The following is an 18,255-nucleotide window of genomic DNA, read 5'->3' as shown; positions in this document are numbered from 1 at the left end:
TCTTCATAACCCTCCTTCCCACTTCCTGTTTCTCTGCGTTCCCATTGCCTGTCTCTCCCTCCTTTCTCCTCTCCCAGAAGCCCTTGGGGGCACTTTCCCTTCTTCTCCTTTCCTGCTACCGCAGCACCTCATGCATCCTCAAAGCGAAGGGGTTGTGCTCTGGCCTGCGAAGCCACCCCACATCTCCTGGAAGGTGGGTGCTCTCTGCAGTGCTCTGCTCTCCCACGCCCCCAATGGAAACCCTGTTTCATTGAAACTCAGCATTTTCTTTTTCCTTTTAGGAAATATCTTCACTCACTTTGCCTCCTTTATTAGTGAAAAATCTTTAACGGAGATATTCTGGCAAGTAAAATTTCCCATCTTGTGCATAAGTTAAAACACATGGGTTCAACTTTCTTGTTACCCTTGAACCTTGTCTTTCTCCATCTCTCATTTCCAAGCAGACATTCAATTCTACTGATTTCTCCCTTGCAGGTATTTGTATATTCAGCTCTGTATTTTCCTTCCTCCTGTTACTGTCCTGGTTTAAGAAACCATTGTCTGAACAGTGCCTCTCACACGTTAGTTTCATTGGCATCATTTGGAGGACTTTTTATTTTAAAAAAATTTTTTTAATGTTTTATTTATTTCTAGGAGAGATAGAGAGAAAGCGTGAGCAGGGGAGGGTCAGAGAGAGAGGGAGTCACAGACTCTGAAACAGTCTCCAGGCTCTGAGCTGGCAGTCAGCACAGAGCCCGACGCGGGGCTCGAACTCACGAACCGCGAGAATCATGACCTAAGCGAAAGTCGGATGCTTAACCGACTAAGCCACCCAGGCGTGGAGGGCTTTTTAATAAAGAGATTCCTGGTCCCCCTTTCCAGAGTTTCTAATTTAGTAGATCTTGGGTGAAATGTGAGAATTTACACCTCTCAGGCTTCCAGTTGGGGACCACACATTGATGAAAACAGTGCTTGCAAACTTTAATGTTTGTAGGATATCAAAATGGTTCATAAGGTCCACAGTGGGGTATGAAATTCTGCATTTCTCTCCAGCTCTCAAATGATATGAATTCTACAGGTGTGCAGACCACATTCTAAGTAGTAGGAATCTAACTAAAGCAGAGTTCCATATGCCTATGCTTATAAGGTCCATGCAGGTAATGTGAAGACTGACACATTCTGATAGTATCTCATCAAGCACAGGGCCCATCTAATGGGGATGTTAGTTTTATACAGATGTGGACCCAGGGCTGCGATCAGGTTTTTCAGGAGAATAGAATTATTTTTGGTATTATTTTATCTGTTAGTCATCGTAGGCACGGTACCTGCAGTTTTTCAGGAGCTGATGATGTATATATAACCTAGAATTTTAAAAAAAGGCTTTGGTATCTTTAAAAAGAAAACTGCAAACTAAAATTAATAAATGTTTTAATTAAACGTTTGCAAAACCTAACGTGTTGTCAACTAATCAAATGCAAATCAACTTTTAGACAGTTAGGTGTAAATTATATTTAATGTGGGATTCCGGTTCACTTGGATATGTTTGAGAGAAAATGGGGCTGGGTCACCAAATTCGGTGCCTAGGCCCTAAGGACTCTGAAGGATCTTGAACAATCCTTCAGGAGAAGTGGAAAATTCAGGTTTTAATGGGAACTATTCTCATTTTAGATGTTGGCAATTTATTTTGAATTGTTTAAAAGGTATGTAGGCATTTGTGACAATATGGGTAGACTTTGAGGGCATTATGCTAAGGGAGATAAGTCAAAAGAATGACAAGTACTGTATAATGTCACTTATATGAGGAATCTAAAAAAGCCAAACTCATAGAAACAGTGAATAGAATGGCGGTTACCAAGGACTGGGGGGTGAGGGTGCTGGGGAGATTTTGGTCAAAGAGTACAAACTTGCAACTAGGAGATGAGTAAGTTCTGAAGAACCAATGCCCAGTATAGTGATTATAGTCCACAGTACTGTATTATATACTTCAAAGTTGCGAAGAGACTATATCATAAACATTCTCACCTCAAAAGAGAAATGATAATTATGTGACATGATAGAGGTGTTCACTAACACTATTGTGGTAATCATGCTGCAGCATATAAATGCACCACATCAAACTTTGTACATCTTAGACTTCTACAATGTTATGTGCCAATCCTATCTCAGTTAAAAAAAATAGTATGTAAGCCAAATAAAATCTGCTGTGGGCCAGACTGGAGGCCGTTGGGCTACCAGTGTATTAATTTGGTTTGATTGGCTTGGATTATTGAAATAGTCTTACTGATTTCTCCACCTTCATTCTTTTGACCCATCTTCTTCACAGACATCCCTTCAAACTTTCGAAATCATCCATCCGTATATCTGCAGAGTAAATACAAATTGCTAAACCTGACTTTTCAAACACTGCATCATTTTGCTTTTAATTACCTTTCCAATTTTATTTTTCATTTCATCTGCTCTAGAGGTCCTGCCCTGTATTCAAATTGGACAAGCCAAGAGAATTAGAATTTTTGCTGACGTACTTTCCTTACCCTGGATGCCTTTCTTGACCTTTCCAAACCACTGCTACCTTTTCCTGTGGTATTTGTTCTCTTTAGCATTCGGTAGACAGCTGATGCCACTTTATTCTTTTAATTCATGTTCATATGCATTTGGGTTTTGTCTCCTCGATAAATGTTTAGTGAGGGTGAAAAATCTAGAGTAGTATATGCTGGTCCAAATCCAGAAAGCTGGGGCGCCTGGGTGGCTTAGTCGGTTAAGCGTCCGACTTTCACTTAGGTCATGATCTCGCGGTTTGTGGGTTCGAGCCCTGAGTCGGGCTCTGTGCTGACTGCCAGCTCAGAGCCTGGAGCCTGTTTCAGATTCTGTGACTCCCTCTCTCTCTGACCCTCCCCTGCTCATGCTGTCTCGCTCTCTCTCTCCTAGAAATAAATAAAACTAAAACAAACAAACAAAAAACGTTCAAATCCAGAAAGCTAAAAAGTTAACACATCCATCAATGAACCTACCCTCTTAAGAAGTAACTTCTGTTCTTGAATAATAGTATCATGAAACCAAAATGGAGAGTCAATACATAAAAAAGGTCATTAGGGGCACCTTGGTGGCTCAGTTGGTTAAGCGCCCTACTTTGGCTCAGGTCATGATCTCACGGTTTGTGGGTTTGAGCCCCACATCAGACTCTATGCTGACAGCCAGCTCAGAGCCTGGAGCCTGCTTCAGATTCTGTATCTCCCTCTCTCTGACCCTCCCCTGCTCTCTCTCTCTCTCTCTTAGAAAAACATTTAAAAAATGTTTAAAAAAAGGTCATTAATCCGGCTGCCTAGGAGCATTCCTAAGACTGATGGAACTGTAGTCCTAATTGGCCAGATATTTTGTTCAAAGTAAAATGTATATATTTTTTTAGAATGAAAGTCTGTGACAAGAAATATAGGACATTATTTTCCTCAAAAGCTTCTATGTATTACTTTTGTCTGCTTATACTTTCTCCAGAATGCAGTACAGATGAGATATAGCCCCAATTTACCAAGTTTTGTATTGGATTGATTGGATTGAATTTTCATTACTCAGTCATGGTTCTTAGTATCATACTATCACATTGTAAGATGGCTCTTAGTATCATATTGTCTATCACATTGTAATATGCTTTAAGGCAAGTTGTAATCTATTATTTATATTTAATAAAAACTACTCCTCAGCACATAACAAGTTCACATGTAAGGTACTGCCACCCACACCTAAGAATCTGAGATTACAGAATCTTTTTATCTTGTATCGGAAGGTTAACACTGAGTGCTGACACTGTCATCACTAGCTGTTCACTGACTTTGACCTTCCGACCTTTTACTCCAAGTGTGAAATGCTCTCATACTCTTCCTGGCAATCTAATTATGATGTTGGCTTTTCCTTTTTGTCTTCCTTGGCTCTGCTATCTTCAAATGACATCTCTTATTACCTCTGTTAGTGAGAGTGGCCATATTTTTCTGCGACCAGGTTAGTTCCCCTTAACGAAGGGAAAGCTTCGTCCATTAGTATTCCTAATTGGTTTCTAAAAATAAAGCCTAATACTTTCCTTAGGACAGAAGTTAAACCAGCCCATCTACAATTTTCTGAACCTAGAGTATCCCTGGATCTTTATTATTATTACCTAATTTCAATTTCTCAAGAACTTCTTTTGAATTCTTTACTGATGTGACTCCAATTAAATCACCTTGTTGTTTAAGTGTTGTGCTATAAATTCGGCCCATCAGGACCTTTTAAAATGAGTTAACACTAATCTTGACCATGTGGTCAGTAAGTGTTGATGCTGCAGTCTTGTTCATTCTCTTGTTTTATGAGCAAATGAGTCTTGTGAGGGATGCAAAGACGGTTTCCACTGCCTGCTCGCCAAAGCTGATGTACTTCTGATCCCCTAAAGAGCGGTTTGAAATAAAATCAGGCAGAATACATTGAAAGTTAGTTAGCTTGTTTATTTCTTTCATTTTGAGTTAAACTTTTTTTTTTCCGTTTTCTTTCTCATCCTTAGCCTAATGGTCCATTTCCAAACTGGAGTTAAGTAGCTATGTGTGTGTTCACACCCATCTTCCACCCATCTGCTCTTTTCCTGCTTGGGGCAAGTTTTCTGAAACAATTCCATTTTGTCAGTTTCCACCTCATTTAAATACATTCAGAAAGCTATGCATTACTGTCCTCAACAGTCTTCCAAACTTTTGAATTAATCTGCCATTTAAAATTCCTTTTTTCTTTTTTTTAACTTTTGGAACTTTCTCCGAGGACCTTTGAAGCTATTAAAAAATAACTCCGGTAGAGTCCAATGCTCTACTTCTCTTACACCTGCCTTCCCCTTAGTCTTGTGCATTACTAAAAGAAAAGTTGTTTAATTTCTTGTTTCTTGCCTACTCTGTTAGTTTTTCCTATGTTACGTTAACCAGTTTGCTTAAAGTGGTAAGTTTTTTTTTAATATTCTATTTGTTATAGTATATACAAATAAAGTAGAAACAGTATGAGTTTGGAGTAGCAAATATCCTGATTAATGTATAATTCTCATCAGTTCCTTTTACCAGAATGGATGCAACCTTTGGGCCTCTAAATATTTTTTGTGCCGAAGATGTATGAGGTGTGGGTCCAAGAATAGAGTGCGTTTCTGATGAAAGGAGTAACCTCTGCATAAGCCAGAGAATACATGGATGAAAACAGCACTGAGGGGGTGCACTAGGCTGGCTCAATCAGTAGAGCATTGATCTTAGGGTCGTGAGTTCAAGCCCCATGTTGGGTCTAGAGCTTACTTAAAAAAAAAAAGGCATTGAGGATAATTGTGTACTTAGAATAGTGCTAGCCACTGTGGAAGTATGATTTATACAGAGTTAGCATCCTAGTGGGAGAGTAAGACTTTGATATAGACTAATATAGACATTTAAGTGACAATATAGGGCAATATGTCAAGAGAAGTTACAAGGCACTATTGGCAAGAGTGTGTTGTGGATATCACTGGGGAGAGTGGTCAGAGATGTCTCTGTGGAAGAGCCAACACTAGAGCAGTGTTTTTTGTGATGGGAGGATCCACGTAGGTAACAGGCAAGGAAGAGGGCATCTTGGGTGGGAACGGTAGTGAGACTGAGGCTTACAGGCAAAAAGCGGAATATATGGCAGGTCCTAATGAGTACTACTGTCAATGATTACTATTGTCAGGAGTGAGATCTAATTTGGAAAAGGCATTTAGGGGCCAGATTATGGAGGGCCTTGATTGAAAACCTAGGGAATCCGGGGTTTATCTTTAGCCCAGTAAGATATCATTGGATAAATTATTGGTCTCTCTGTATTTCAGTTTACTATAACCTTAGGATAATAATAGTTCCTATTGCATAGGACTGTTGTGGGAAATAATTGAATTTATGTTTTAAAATTATTTTGTTCCTGGGGGCTCCTATTGTAACTTTACAGTGATGTTGTTTATTAAAAAGTAAACGCCATCATGTTTTAAGAAGAAAAAATAACAGAATTGCAAATATTGTGAATTAGTTGAAGACAGTGGTTTAGGTGTTATTGGATACTCATCTTTAGGTTCATTGTGGAAGACACTGACTGGATTAAAAAGGAGTTAATTTTGTGAGCTAGAATTAATTTAGGGAAAAGAAAGGAAAATGAGAGGAGGCCCGGAAGTGATTCCCACTGCTTTGGGAAAGACTTCTTGCCCGGTAGCTGGGGCACTACCATCCTTTTCTAGAAGACTACACAGGTTAAGCTCTCCCAAACACTGCCATCTTATCTGGCTTAATGGCACTTTGTGAAAGGAAACTAACTCAGTGCCAATGACCTTACACACATATCCGTGTTCACAGATTCGCTGAATTCAGCAGAACTTGGCATACATGGGACACAGTCTACTCTCTTAAAGAATAAAACACATTAAGATCAAATGTTTGCAATTTGAGCGACAGTGTGGTATAATAGAATATAGGGATGTGGAGGGTGGAGGTCACACACAAACCATAATTTAAGTGTGTGATTCCAGGCAAGTTTTTCAACCTTTCTGACATCCTTTTATTCATCAGTAAAATAGTAATTATTTCAGAAGATCACAGTGAGGATTAATGAAACAATGTGCCTCACATGACAATCATGGTATCTGGTAGGCAGTTAAGTAATAATCATAGTGTGTTAGAGGTAGCCTGTGCCAGCTCTCAAGAACTGATTGATAAATTACCAGAAATTTTGAGAGCTAATTGTTAAATACAGTCATCATTAACTTACAACTAAATAAATTATATTTAAAACAACTGTAATGTATACTCAAAGCATATCACTTTCTAATCATTTTATTATATGTTATTATTATCTGTTTATGCCCTGAGGCTATTTCCATCTATTGTAACTGTCGGATGGAAATAATATAGAACAGTGTTCCACTGCATGGCTCTTCCCAGCTCGGCATTCGATGACTACTTGGTGCTAAGTTGAAATCATGGTGGGAGTATTTGTACCACAGATATTGGTAAATGCTACACATCGGGGCTCCCCCCTCCCCGCCCTCCTGAAGAGAACATGTAAAGCATCTGGCAGAGTGCATGCATGGCATACAGAACAAGCTGCTGAAACATGAGTCCTCATTGCTCTTGAATGGGTTCATTAATTAGACTTTTAGAAGTGGAAGGAATCTGAGACATAATCTCATTCAAGTCCTGAGGCCGTTGGGTAACAGGGACTTAGGAGCCCTAGCCTGACATTTGGGGTTCAGCCAGAATCCCACTTAGGCCTTGTCCAGCTCTGCCCTCCTGAGGTCCAAGTCTGGTGACTCATCTGGGGTCTCACTCTCTTCCTCAAGTACTTGGCAGCGCTACCAAGGGGCACTCCCTCGCTGCCTCTGCCAGTGTTCCTGTTTTGGGACCCTGAGCCCCTTGGGTTAGGACTTTGCCTTGTCCTTGCCAGGCCGACCTTCCACTGCCTGGAGCAGACCCTGGCTACCTGCGGCCACCCAGCGTGAGTGAGTCCCAGGATTTCACTTGCACCTGGATTCACTGCCATCAGAGCCCTTCGTCACGGTTAGCCTCAGCGTCCCAGACCAGGCGTGCCAGGACCCATGGTCATAATAGTGCCACACTCACGCTAGCTCCCACGTATGGCCTGCTGCACAGAGCTTCCTCCTCCCAGCCCCTGTCCCTGTGGGCAAGTTGGCCTCTGGGTCATGTATCCTGCTAGGCTTCCCTGTCTTCCTGTAGTTGGTTGAGGCCAGGGAGATCCTGTGACGAAATATGAAAAGAGTCAAACTGCAAAGAGAAAGCAGCTCTACCAGACGTTAAAATATACTATAAAGCCTATCTAAATAAGAGAGCTTGACGCTGGCTCCTTGGACAAGGGGGTCATCCCAGAACTGGGGCAGGGAAAATAGAAGACGGATCTGCAAAGTCTTACGATCTTATTTAATGGGGGAAACACCTGAGTTTTTTCCACTGAGATTGGGCACAGGGGCATTTCTACCAAACTTTCAAAGACCATGTGGTTCACATGCTCTACAAATTATTCCTGATCAGGTGTCAATAAACCAAGGCCCACAGATCAAACCTGGCTCACTGCCACCTATTTTTATATATGAAGTTCAACTGGATGGTCACACATGGTCACAGCCACTTCTTTCCTTATTGTCTGTGGCTGCTTTGGGGAAAGCTGAAGAGTTGCAACAGAGATCGTGTGGACCGCAAAGCCTAAAATATTTACTGTCATTTCCTATCAACCTATTATGGAAAGATGTGCTGGCACCTGTTCTAAAACACTGAAGAGGGAGGAGAATTCTCTAATTCCTCTTATGAAACAAGTTTAACATTTAACAGTGGTACATAAGCCAGATCAGGACAGTACAAAGAAAGAGAATAACATACCTATATCACTCCTGAATATTGGCGCATAGATACTAACTAAAATATCCCAGAAGAAATGTTTTTCTGAAACCTCTGTGACATTGGTTTTTGTTTTTATTTTATTTTGTTTTTTCTTAAATAGTGTATCGTCAAGTTGGTTTCCATATAACATCCAGTGCTCATCCCCACAAGTGCCCTCCTCCATGTGATGTTTTGAGGAGAAATTTATTAGCACTTTTGTTCAGGGCCACACACATCTGCGTTGTCACCAGTGGTGGTGGTTTTGGATTTTCGGGGTCCCTGTTCTTAGTGTTGGGGATATGAATGCAAATAAATTATAAATGATGCCGTCAATGCACTTACTATCCATGATAGGGGGGATATAGACACTGAAAATATTTTGCTCAGAAGTGATGATGTGGGGGCGCCTGGGTGGCTCAGGTGGTGAAGCATCACCTCTTGATTTTGGCTCAGGTCATGATCTCAGAGTTAATGGGATTGAGCCCCACTATCAGTGCGGAGCCTGCTTTGGATTCTCTCTCTCTCCCCGCCCCTACTCTGCTTTCTCTGTCTTTCTCTCTCAAAATAAATAAACTTAAAAAAAGTGACAATGTTTATCAGGGTATAAATGGGATGTATAAAAGCAATTACCATGTCAAGGGGTTCAAGGAAGGGAGGTCCTTGAGGGTAGGCACACTGCATTGGACATTACCTTGTTCATTTGCCCGTACTGAACCTGGCACACATCTGCTATGAGTAGGAAGCTTCACCTGTGTACTGCTATGTTCCTTGTGACCAGCACAGAGCTTGGACTCTGTGGATTTTGTTTTTTTCCCTTTGGGTTTTGTTGTTGTTGTTGTTTGTTTGTTTGGCAATCACTGGCCAATGGGTCACGGAGACACATTTCTGGCACCCAACTGCATGCCCTCTGCTTACTGTTGGGAACCACATTTGGGACCTTGGTTCCATTCGCAATAGAATGTGCATCTTTGCAATGAGATAAGCAAGGCCCACGTAGCTTTCTTGGAGATTGCTGTTATGCTCAAGAATAAGTAGAACAACAACAACAACAAAATTAGCAAAACTAGAGGCAACTGACTTTACCTGGCTCTGACTTTCACATTCCCCACCCCCCACCCCCCACCGCCCCCACCCCCCGCTCTGCCTAGAAAGAGATTTTTGTTATTTCATGGTTTTCTGATGAAAGATGTCATGGGTGGGAAAATCTTTAGCACTTCTGAAAGTGTCAGAAACTTTCAAAGAGGAGGGAGAACATGCTTTGAAAGCTGAGCTAAAACCCTTCTCTCTTCTGAATGCACTTCACAGCCCCAGGTCTGGTCTTTTCAACTTGGCTTTTGAAGTTCTGTTATCTTTCAAGCTTAATTCCTCTTGGAGTGTGACCAACTTACTAGAGAAGTTACGGTTTTCAAAAGGAATATTGAAAGCAGAGCATTTCCGTCGGATTATGGATAGCGTTCCTGCACTTCCACTCCCGTTAGCATTTGCTGTTCAAAAGTGCAGTCCCACGTGCACCTGTGGGTCCTACACTGTTTCCCAAACTGACAAGGACAAGCAACATGAGTCTGCTAAACAGATACCCCTCCATCCTGCCGATCCTGGCGTGAGCGAGTTTAGGTCCAGATGCATGAGACTGTTGCCTCTTAGACATCATGGGACCCACCACCATTTTCTGAGGTGTGAGTGTATTAGAAAATGAAGTATGTCAAAATACGTGATATGTCCCAGAGTTTTTCAGGATTGGCAATCTAATGTCATTTGGAGGTAATGCCACTAGTCCACTTTGACCTCTTTGCCAGTGTGAGGCTTGGAGCCAAGCCTGATGCCAAGTGATGAGCCCTACATGAAATGTGTGTATCCAAGAGCATCTGTAGTTGGTGGTCCCTGGGTGGCATTGGGCATCAGAAGCTACTTTTCAGCAAACAGTGATCTTTTGAGATTCTTGATATTATTTAAATAGTTAAATACTTTCATTCACAATTTTTAAAAAAATCATTTACTGTGGTGTAGGGAAGGAATCTTGGGCCTGCATGGGTTGGGGGGTATAGATGACATAATGCTTGTCCTAAAGATACTTGTGATACAGAAGAAATGTCACATAAAGACACCATTCTCTTAATTATGCTTCATTTATTATGATAATAAAACCAACAAGTACCTTTTAGAATAGAGAATAGTGGCTCTTCACCTGGGCTGCCTATCTGTAATTCGAGGGATAGGAACTGACAGGCACATTTCTTTTGAGTCTCTCCAGAACTCCTGGTGAAGTACTGAAATACACAGCCCGGTGGGTAGATGTTGGCTGTGTTATCCATCCTGCCCTAACAGGTGTGATTCTATTGACTTCGAGGGATAGTCAAGTCAAGATTTTTCATCTCTTTGCTGCTTCTGCTTCTTCATTTAGTGAATTTTCCCAAATCATTCATTCACCAAAATATATTCCTACAAGTTTTGCCTGTGTCTGTGTGATGTAACCAATCAACTGAGATGCAATTTCAACTTGCAAATATTTCTACCATTAGTAGAAATGGGTCATCTATGGTTTGGTTGTTTTACTTATACATAGAAGCCTTAGTCAAATAATTAGTTCAATTAATGTAATTATTTAGTTATTATCTATTAATGATTTTCTAAACATGTTAAGCAAGTGAAAGTGGGTGTTTCTCCTACTCTATGATGTGGAAGTTATTGTGTATATGTAGATCTGTTATTCTCCAGTATTCTGGTGGCTTGTGAATGGTTGGTCTCCTTCTCTTTGAGTCCATCATTTTGTGTCCACACTTACCCAGGCTAAAATGCATGAACATGCAAAAAGGTAGAAGTCAAATGTAGTTGAAAACACCAACAAGAAGCTCTACTTCTCTACCATCAGTGAACTAGATGCTCACCTTTACTATTATAATACCCTAAGCAGTGATAGTCAGAGCATGGTTTGCTATGATGTACGTGCCAATTAGTTTATTGCTTTTGTAGTTCACAATTTTAATTCATGCTTAATGAAATGTAAAACTTAACAGTGTAATAGAGAAAATTTAGAGATCCACATTTATTGAGGAGCTAGGTCTCTTACATAAATATAATTTAATATTTACTGCCTCTCTATTTGTTTGTTAGGAGGGCATAAAGAAGTGAAATGACTTCATCTGTCACACTGCTATTTGAAGGCAGAGAGCCGAGGTTGAAGATAGCCCTTGGTTCTTAGCATTTATATCTTATAATGTATTTAAAGGATAATGGGTATTTGGGCTCTGCACTGCAATATGGAGCCTACTTGGAATTCTCTCTCACTCTCTCTCTGCCCCTACCCCACTTATGCTCTCTCTCTCTCTTTCTCAAAATAAATAAGCTTAAAAAGAAGCACTGAAAAATAAAATAAAAGTATAATGGGCACTTGGGGGACCAGCAAAAGGCTGTACTATGTCCACTGCTGGGGGACAGGTCTGGTTGTTTGGTGGGTTGACCAGCAGAGGTCTATTTGCATAGAGGACCTTAGACCCTCCTGGCAGAGTACCCACTCTACAGGAAGAAAAAGCCAGGTAAACAAATGTTAAGCCAGCAGTGAGGCCTCTATCATCATAATGAAAGAGGATTTATTCACTTAATTTACAAATCCAAAGCATACAAATGTTTATTCAACGCTATCATGAGATTCTAAGTTTAACATGGCATCTATTACCTAGATTTGTCCTCTGTTCTTGCCTGAACTTTGGAGAGGGTCAATTCTGAACATAGGGGTGGAGAGAACTGCTTTGTTATCTCCATAGGAAGGTTTTGGTATTTTTTATTTATTTATTTATTTATTTTTTAAATATATTTTTTAAAATTTATTTCTAGGAGAGAGAGAGAGAGACAGCGTGAGCAGGGGAGGGTCAGAGAGAGAGGGAGTCACAGACTGAAACAGGCTCCAGGCTCTGAGCTGGCAGTCAGCACAGAGCCCGACGCGGGGCTCGAACCCACGAACCGCGAGATCATGACCTAAGCGAAAGTCGGACGCTTAACCAACTAAGCCACCCAGGCGCCCCGGTTTTGGTATTTTTTAAAAGGGAGTGTAACAATAAGCATAGAAGGATACCCCCTCACACACATTCATACATTGGCATAGTCTTTGGGGGTGGGAGGCCGTGGCAATGCCCACTGGTGAAGCCACACTGCCTGGCCACATTGGCTGTGGTACCGAGAGAAGCCATACCCAACAGGTGCACTGTGACTCTGGCTGGTGTGTGTGTCAGCAGAGCTAAGGGGCTCCTGAGGACTCCTGGGAAGGCTTTGTGAGCATGTTGCAGAGGCTGGGACCCACATGGGGCACGAGCCAGCCAAAGAGATTGGAAAATAATTAATTTCACGTAAAGAATTTTTAAGTTATTTCTCCAAATATTTCAAAGACATTGTTTAAGGAGAATTTCAAAGGTTTAAAGTGACTTCTTTGAAGATGATCCCCTGGTAACCGATAATTTGACCAATTTAACAGACTGTTTAAAACAAGGGTGGGTGTGGCTGAATTCAGCTGGGAGGTCTGGGTCTATAAACACAGATAACACCCAGTGGTGTCTACTCCCTATTCAGTCTTTGCCCTGTGGGGGCTGGGTTGAAAAGCCAGACATTGAGCCTATTCTGTCCTTCGGATTCAGACCATTCACCTCAAATGCCTTTTGTTTTTAGTGATGTTTACATCTTAGCACAGAGTTCCCAAAGACATTTCAGGATCCCAGAGGGAGTTATCAATTCCATGTTCTCAGAGCTTGAGGCCTGGGCCTGTGCACCTACTAATGTCACTAATTTTTTACATCAGTGCCTCAAGCACACCAGATACAGATAATAATGCCAAGTAAACATGTTTTCTTAAATTTATCTTTAAATTTAATTGTGCTTTCCGAGAAACTTGATACAATTCCAAGGTGAAAAACTCGTGGTGGTGGTCAAGCCAAAGTAATGTAATAATCACATGGGGATGGGACCCTGTTACAGAATTGCTGGAATTCACACACGCACATGTGTCCACATGCACACGACGGTGGCATGTATAATACTTCCTGTGTGAGCACTGTCAGTATCCTCGAATTAGCAAGACCTATGTCTTTTTACCATTGCAGCCTCTTATACTAGATGTAGTGACACTTTAATTAGTCAAGTTGTATTCTTTCATCAAAGTATTTGTTTCCAGATAAGTTGATGTGCTTTTGAAATATGAACTTATTGAGTGTTTCTCTTCTTTATATATTCACTTTGTTTGGCTGGACTGTGCCAGCTTTGGAATGTAATTTTTAAAAGGCAGCTATGCAAATTTGACAGGTAATTGTTAACAAAAGAATAGTTTTGATTAGTCCCATAATGAACCATTATCATTAGCTTCTTTCAGCAGCCTTACAAATGCAAATATGTCCATACATATTACATGTGTACTAAATGTATGTACCTTTTAATTTTAATGCTAATTCCTATTTTTATACAGACTCAATACACGTTACTATTCAAGGTTGATTAAGTACAAAGGGTTGAAATGCAGCCAATAAAACCTGATTAGAAAGAGATTAGAAAAAAGTGTTTAATTAAAAAATTGCCTCTGCAAATCCTTTTAGGAGGTAGGCAGACATAAATAATAAATAGAGCCATTTAGAGATTTCTTGACAAGCAGCCCTGGGCTGGAATTCTGGAGGGCTGTATTCTGGTCACACCTCTAATACTGGCTTTTTCTAGTGACCTTTAGTAATTGTTTACTGGATCTTTTACATATTAGGTGATCAATAAATGCCTCTGAATTTACTAATCCCAGGAGAAAGAATCTCAGGTCTTTGTTTTCCTCGCAGGACAATTTTTGAGGCCATTTGGAGGAGATCCTGGGACCAATTTGAAAAAGAGCCAGATCCTGCTCTGATCTTTGGAGACTTCAGATATTCTGGATCAAGTCTAGAGTCTATGAACTTGTAAGAAGCCCAGAAATATTTTCTTTTTTCTGTGTAAAAACCTTAATGTTAAAGATATTAAAAAATGTCACATAATTCATATATTGTCATAAACTTATCCACAAGTTACCATTAAATTTTTTTTTTTAACCTTCGGAGCTTCAGTGGCGGTGTCCCTGAAGAAATGAAACTTGCTCTGGTTTTAATCACCAGGAAATTGTCTCCGTGAGGGTCATTCTGCCCGCATTTGCCTTTGGGAACTTGCAAGGGGACACATGTCCTTCAGGACTTCTGCTTGCTTTGTTGGGAAGTGCCCTTGGTGACTGATGGTTGCTGCCCCATCACCCTGTGAGGATGAAAGGGCATAACCTGATTAAAAATGCCAGCACTTGGTGAGCACTCCATTTCTCCTTTCTTCTTTTATTTTTAAGTTTATTTACTTATTTTGGGACAGAGAGAGAGAGAGAGAGTCAGCATGAGCACAAGAGGGGTAGAGAGAGAGAGAGACAGAGAGAGACAGAGAAGGAGAGAAAGAATCCCAAGCAGGCTTTGCGCTGTCAGCTCAGTGCCCAATGTGGGGCTTGATCTCATGAACTGTGAGATCACAACCTGAGCCAAGATCAAGAGCCAGATACTTAACCAACTGAGCCACCCAGGCTCCCCCTCCTTATTTCTTATGGTTGTTTTCTGTGGCTGCTGTTCCAAATTACTGCAAAGTTAATGGCTTAAAAACACAGACCTACTTTCACATTTCTGGGTTTAGAAATACAAGGCAAGTTTCATTAGGCTACAATTAAGGTGTTAGCACCTTCTGGCAGTTCTAGGGGAAACCCATTTCTTTGCCTTTTACAGCTTCTAGAGACTGTCACATTTCTTGGCTTGTGGTTCCCTCCCTCCATCTTCAAAGCCAGCAATGTTGCATCTGTCTGAAAAGGACAGGGAAGGCAGAAATCTGTGCATTCAGAAATGTTGGAGGTGAGCTGCCTCCTTGTAGAGTTAGCAGTCTACTGGGCACCACTCATCCTTGTGGTGGACTGCATTATTTTTTTAAGTTTATTTATTTTGAGATAGAGAGCAAGCACAGGGGAGGGGGGGAGAGAGAGAGAGAGAGAGAGAGGGAGAGGGAGAGAGAGAAAATCCCAAGAAGGCTCTGCATTGTCAGAATGGAGCCCAACACAGGGCGCAAACTCACGAACTGTGAGTTCGTGACCCGAGCCCAAACCAAGAGCCGGCCCCTTAACTGACTGAGCCACCCAGGCACCGTGGTCGACTCCTTTCAAAGGGGGATGATGTATGTGTTTAGAAACAGCTCTTTCACCATCATCTCCCAAGATTTCATAGACAGATGTGGTTCACAGACTGAGAAGTGACAGAAGTAGGCCTAGAAGGTACCAAGCATGCCGCTATCTACATGATATCACTGAAAGGGTCTTTCTTCTCTTTCAGCTGCCTTTAAATAATAGACACTTGTTCTTGGAATATCAGTCAAGTGCTTTCTATGGGAATGCATGTTGCTATCAGTTCAGTTCTGCCTCTTCAATTCCCCAGTCCATTTAGAATCATTCAGAAGTAGCACTCTTATTCCTAAAAGTTACCATAAGGTGTAATTGGAAAGAAATCTTTGTAAGTGCAAAATATAAAAACAAAACAAAACTGTTTTCATAGGATGTATAGCAAGGCACCCTTTATTAGAAACTTACCAGATAATCCTATTTTGTCCTAAACTTCATCCTTAGTCTAGCTATAAAGGGAGGGTTTGCTATGAAAATTGATAAACAGATGCTCGGAGGCCTGTGAAACCTACTTAAGAGAACAGACTGTTTTGAAATACTTGATTAACACCGATTTGGAAAAAAACGCCAATTAAGAGGCTTTTATTTAGTAAAGCAGATGCAATTAGATATTTTTCACTATGTTAGTATAGTTTTGCACCTTATCCATTTGGGAATCATTGCAATGCATTTGCTTGAAAATATTGTATACTTTCACCCTGTTAGCCCGAATTGCTAAGCTTTTGCTATATTTAGTCATTTTTAGGGGAAATGTTTTTGGTGAACTTTTCTTGTTTGCTTATACTGTAGACTATTCTCCTGAGTAGAAAATGGCTGCTGAATGTGCCAAAAATACAAAAGTCTTCAGCAGGAAGACACTATTTACGATCATTTGAAATCCTCCATCCCTGGAAATTTCTCAAATTAGCCTCATGAAGGCAATCCAACCTAGCTCACTGCTAATTGGAGAAAGCACAAGCTTATTGGCAGGGCTGGAATTTGGATTTCCCTAATCCTTGGTTCCCACCTTTGCTTCGCAGCAACATGCCTCCAGGGTCCCAGGTAATGCTCCTCAAAGGGCCTTGGGGCCCAGTAGGGCCCTTGTACCAGGTATGGCACCACGAACTGTGCTCTCTCGAGGCCCTGTTGGCCTTGGTGGCAATTAGCGACTGTTCTTGCTGGTCCTTCAACATAAAAGGTGCCAGGTCTCAGATCAGATGTGATTATGCTGGTTTACAAGCCTTTGCTTTATCTTCCACGAGTCCGGGCCCTCATGTCCCAGAGGTTTCCTACACGACAGTGCCATTGGTAGGAAAAGTGCTGCTGTGAGGTGACTTCAGGTGAGGAGGTGGTGGGCTTGAACCGAAAAAGAGTGTCTAGCGGGTGGTAGTTCTCTTTTTCTCTCTGCTCGCTCAGGACTCTAGTTCCTGTTCGTATAATCGTAATTGGAATTCCTTAGCTTCCAAAGCGGTGTTATTTCACCTTTGGGTCCAGCACAAACTTCACCATTGCTTAAGGTTTTTTTTGTTTCTCTTTGCAGCTAGAGCTGTTTCACAAAGCTGTGTGGTGCCGCCAGCCTCCGGGAGGAATGCAAAGATTTCGTGGTGTAAAAGGAGCAACTTATTAAAGAGAACCCTGGTGGAGCTAACATAATGAGCTGCGGATTTCTCTAGAGGTTTGCTGCCTGTTTGATGACAACAGGAAACACTTTTTAAACAAGAAGGTTAAAAACCTCCAGTGGAAGGATGCTGTGAAGTTATGGGAGTTTTACTTCTCTCTACGGTGCTCGGTCAGCAGTGGCTGTGGCTGGTTTTTCTTTTCAGGGAAATGAAACCTACCTCCAAAACATCTTCCCAGGCCAGGCCTTCTGCTTTAGGTCTCTGTGGGGAGAGGCTCCAAGGTCTAAAACAATTCTCAAAGTTACTTAGAAGCAGAACAATTGGAAATCACAGAGCTTTTTTCTTTTTTTTTTGTGCTGAGCATGATGAAGAAATACTGGCTTATGGAGCCAAAAATAACAAATTAGAAAAGTCAGTATAAGTCAAAGAGAATCTTAGGATAAACTCTGATGTATCATATTGGTAGCATTAGCAAAAATGAAGAAAAACTTGGGAAACTCCTGGGTGGCTCAGTTAAGCGGCCGACTTCAGCTCAGGTCATGATCTCACTGCTCTGGAGTTCGAGCCCCCCATCGGGTTCTGTGCTGACAGCTCAGAGCCTGGAGCCTGCTTCAGATTCTATGGCTCCCTCTCTCTCTGACCCTACCTGCTCGCACACTGTCTTTCTCTCCCTCACAAATAAATACACATTAAAAAAATTTTAATAAAAAAAAATTTATCACTGATACATTTCTCTTCATTATTTTAAAAAATGTCCTCTGTTTAGGAAAAAAAATCAGTTTGTCTCTTAACTTTTTTTTTAAGTTTATTTATTTATGCTCAAATCCACAAACTGTGAAATCGTGACCTGAGCCAAAACCAAGAGTCAGATGCTTAACCAACCGAGCCACTCAGGTACCCCAAGATTGCCATTTTTCAATTTTATTGGTGGAATTACCTAAGCTAAGATTTTGAAACATCACCGTTCCAATGGGGTATAATTTGATGGTTACTGGTATATTATGGTATTAGCTGCACAGTATTCTAGGAAGAGTTACAATAGAATTAATGATAATGTGATTATGACCTTGAAGGTAGCATTCGCAGTTTACTCTGATGGCCAGTTGAGAGCTGAGGCACA

General features: G+C 41.1%; 1 long non-coding RNA gene across 1 annotated transcript in view; it reads left to right on the top strand.

The window, feature by feature from the left end:
* The window catches only part of LOC120243732, a 55,044-nt gene extending 39,868 nt beyond the window's left edge, over positions 1-15,176 (top strand). Inside the window, exons 3-5 of the long non-coding RNA XR_005531381.1 lie at positions 14,150-14,266; positions 14,459-14,637; positions 15,098-15,176. This is a non-coding gene — a long non-coding RNA (uncharacterized LOC120243732). The remainder of the gene's footprint in view (positions 1-14,149; positions 14,267-14,458; positions 14,638-15,097) is intronic.
* The last annotated feature ends 3,079 nt before the right edge of the window (positions 15,177-18,255 follow it).

Source organism: Hyaena hyaena, unplaced genomic scaffold (assembly GCF_003009895.1).
Source record: "Hyaena hyaena isolate Hyena2069 unplaced genomic scaffold, ASM300989v1 scaffold_355, whole genome shotgun sequence".
NCBI lineage: Eukaryota > Metazoa > Chordata > Mammalia > Carnivora > Hyaenidae > Hyaena > Hyaena hyaena.
The sequence above is the reverse complement of the archived record's forward strand: the minus strand, read 5'-3'. Positions and strand labels throughout refer to the sequence as shown.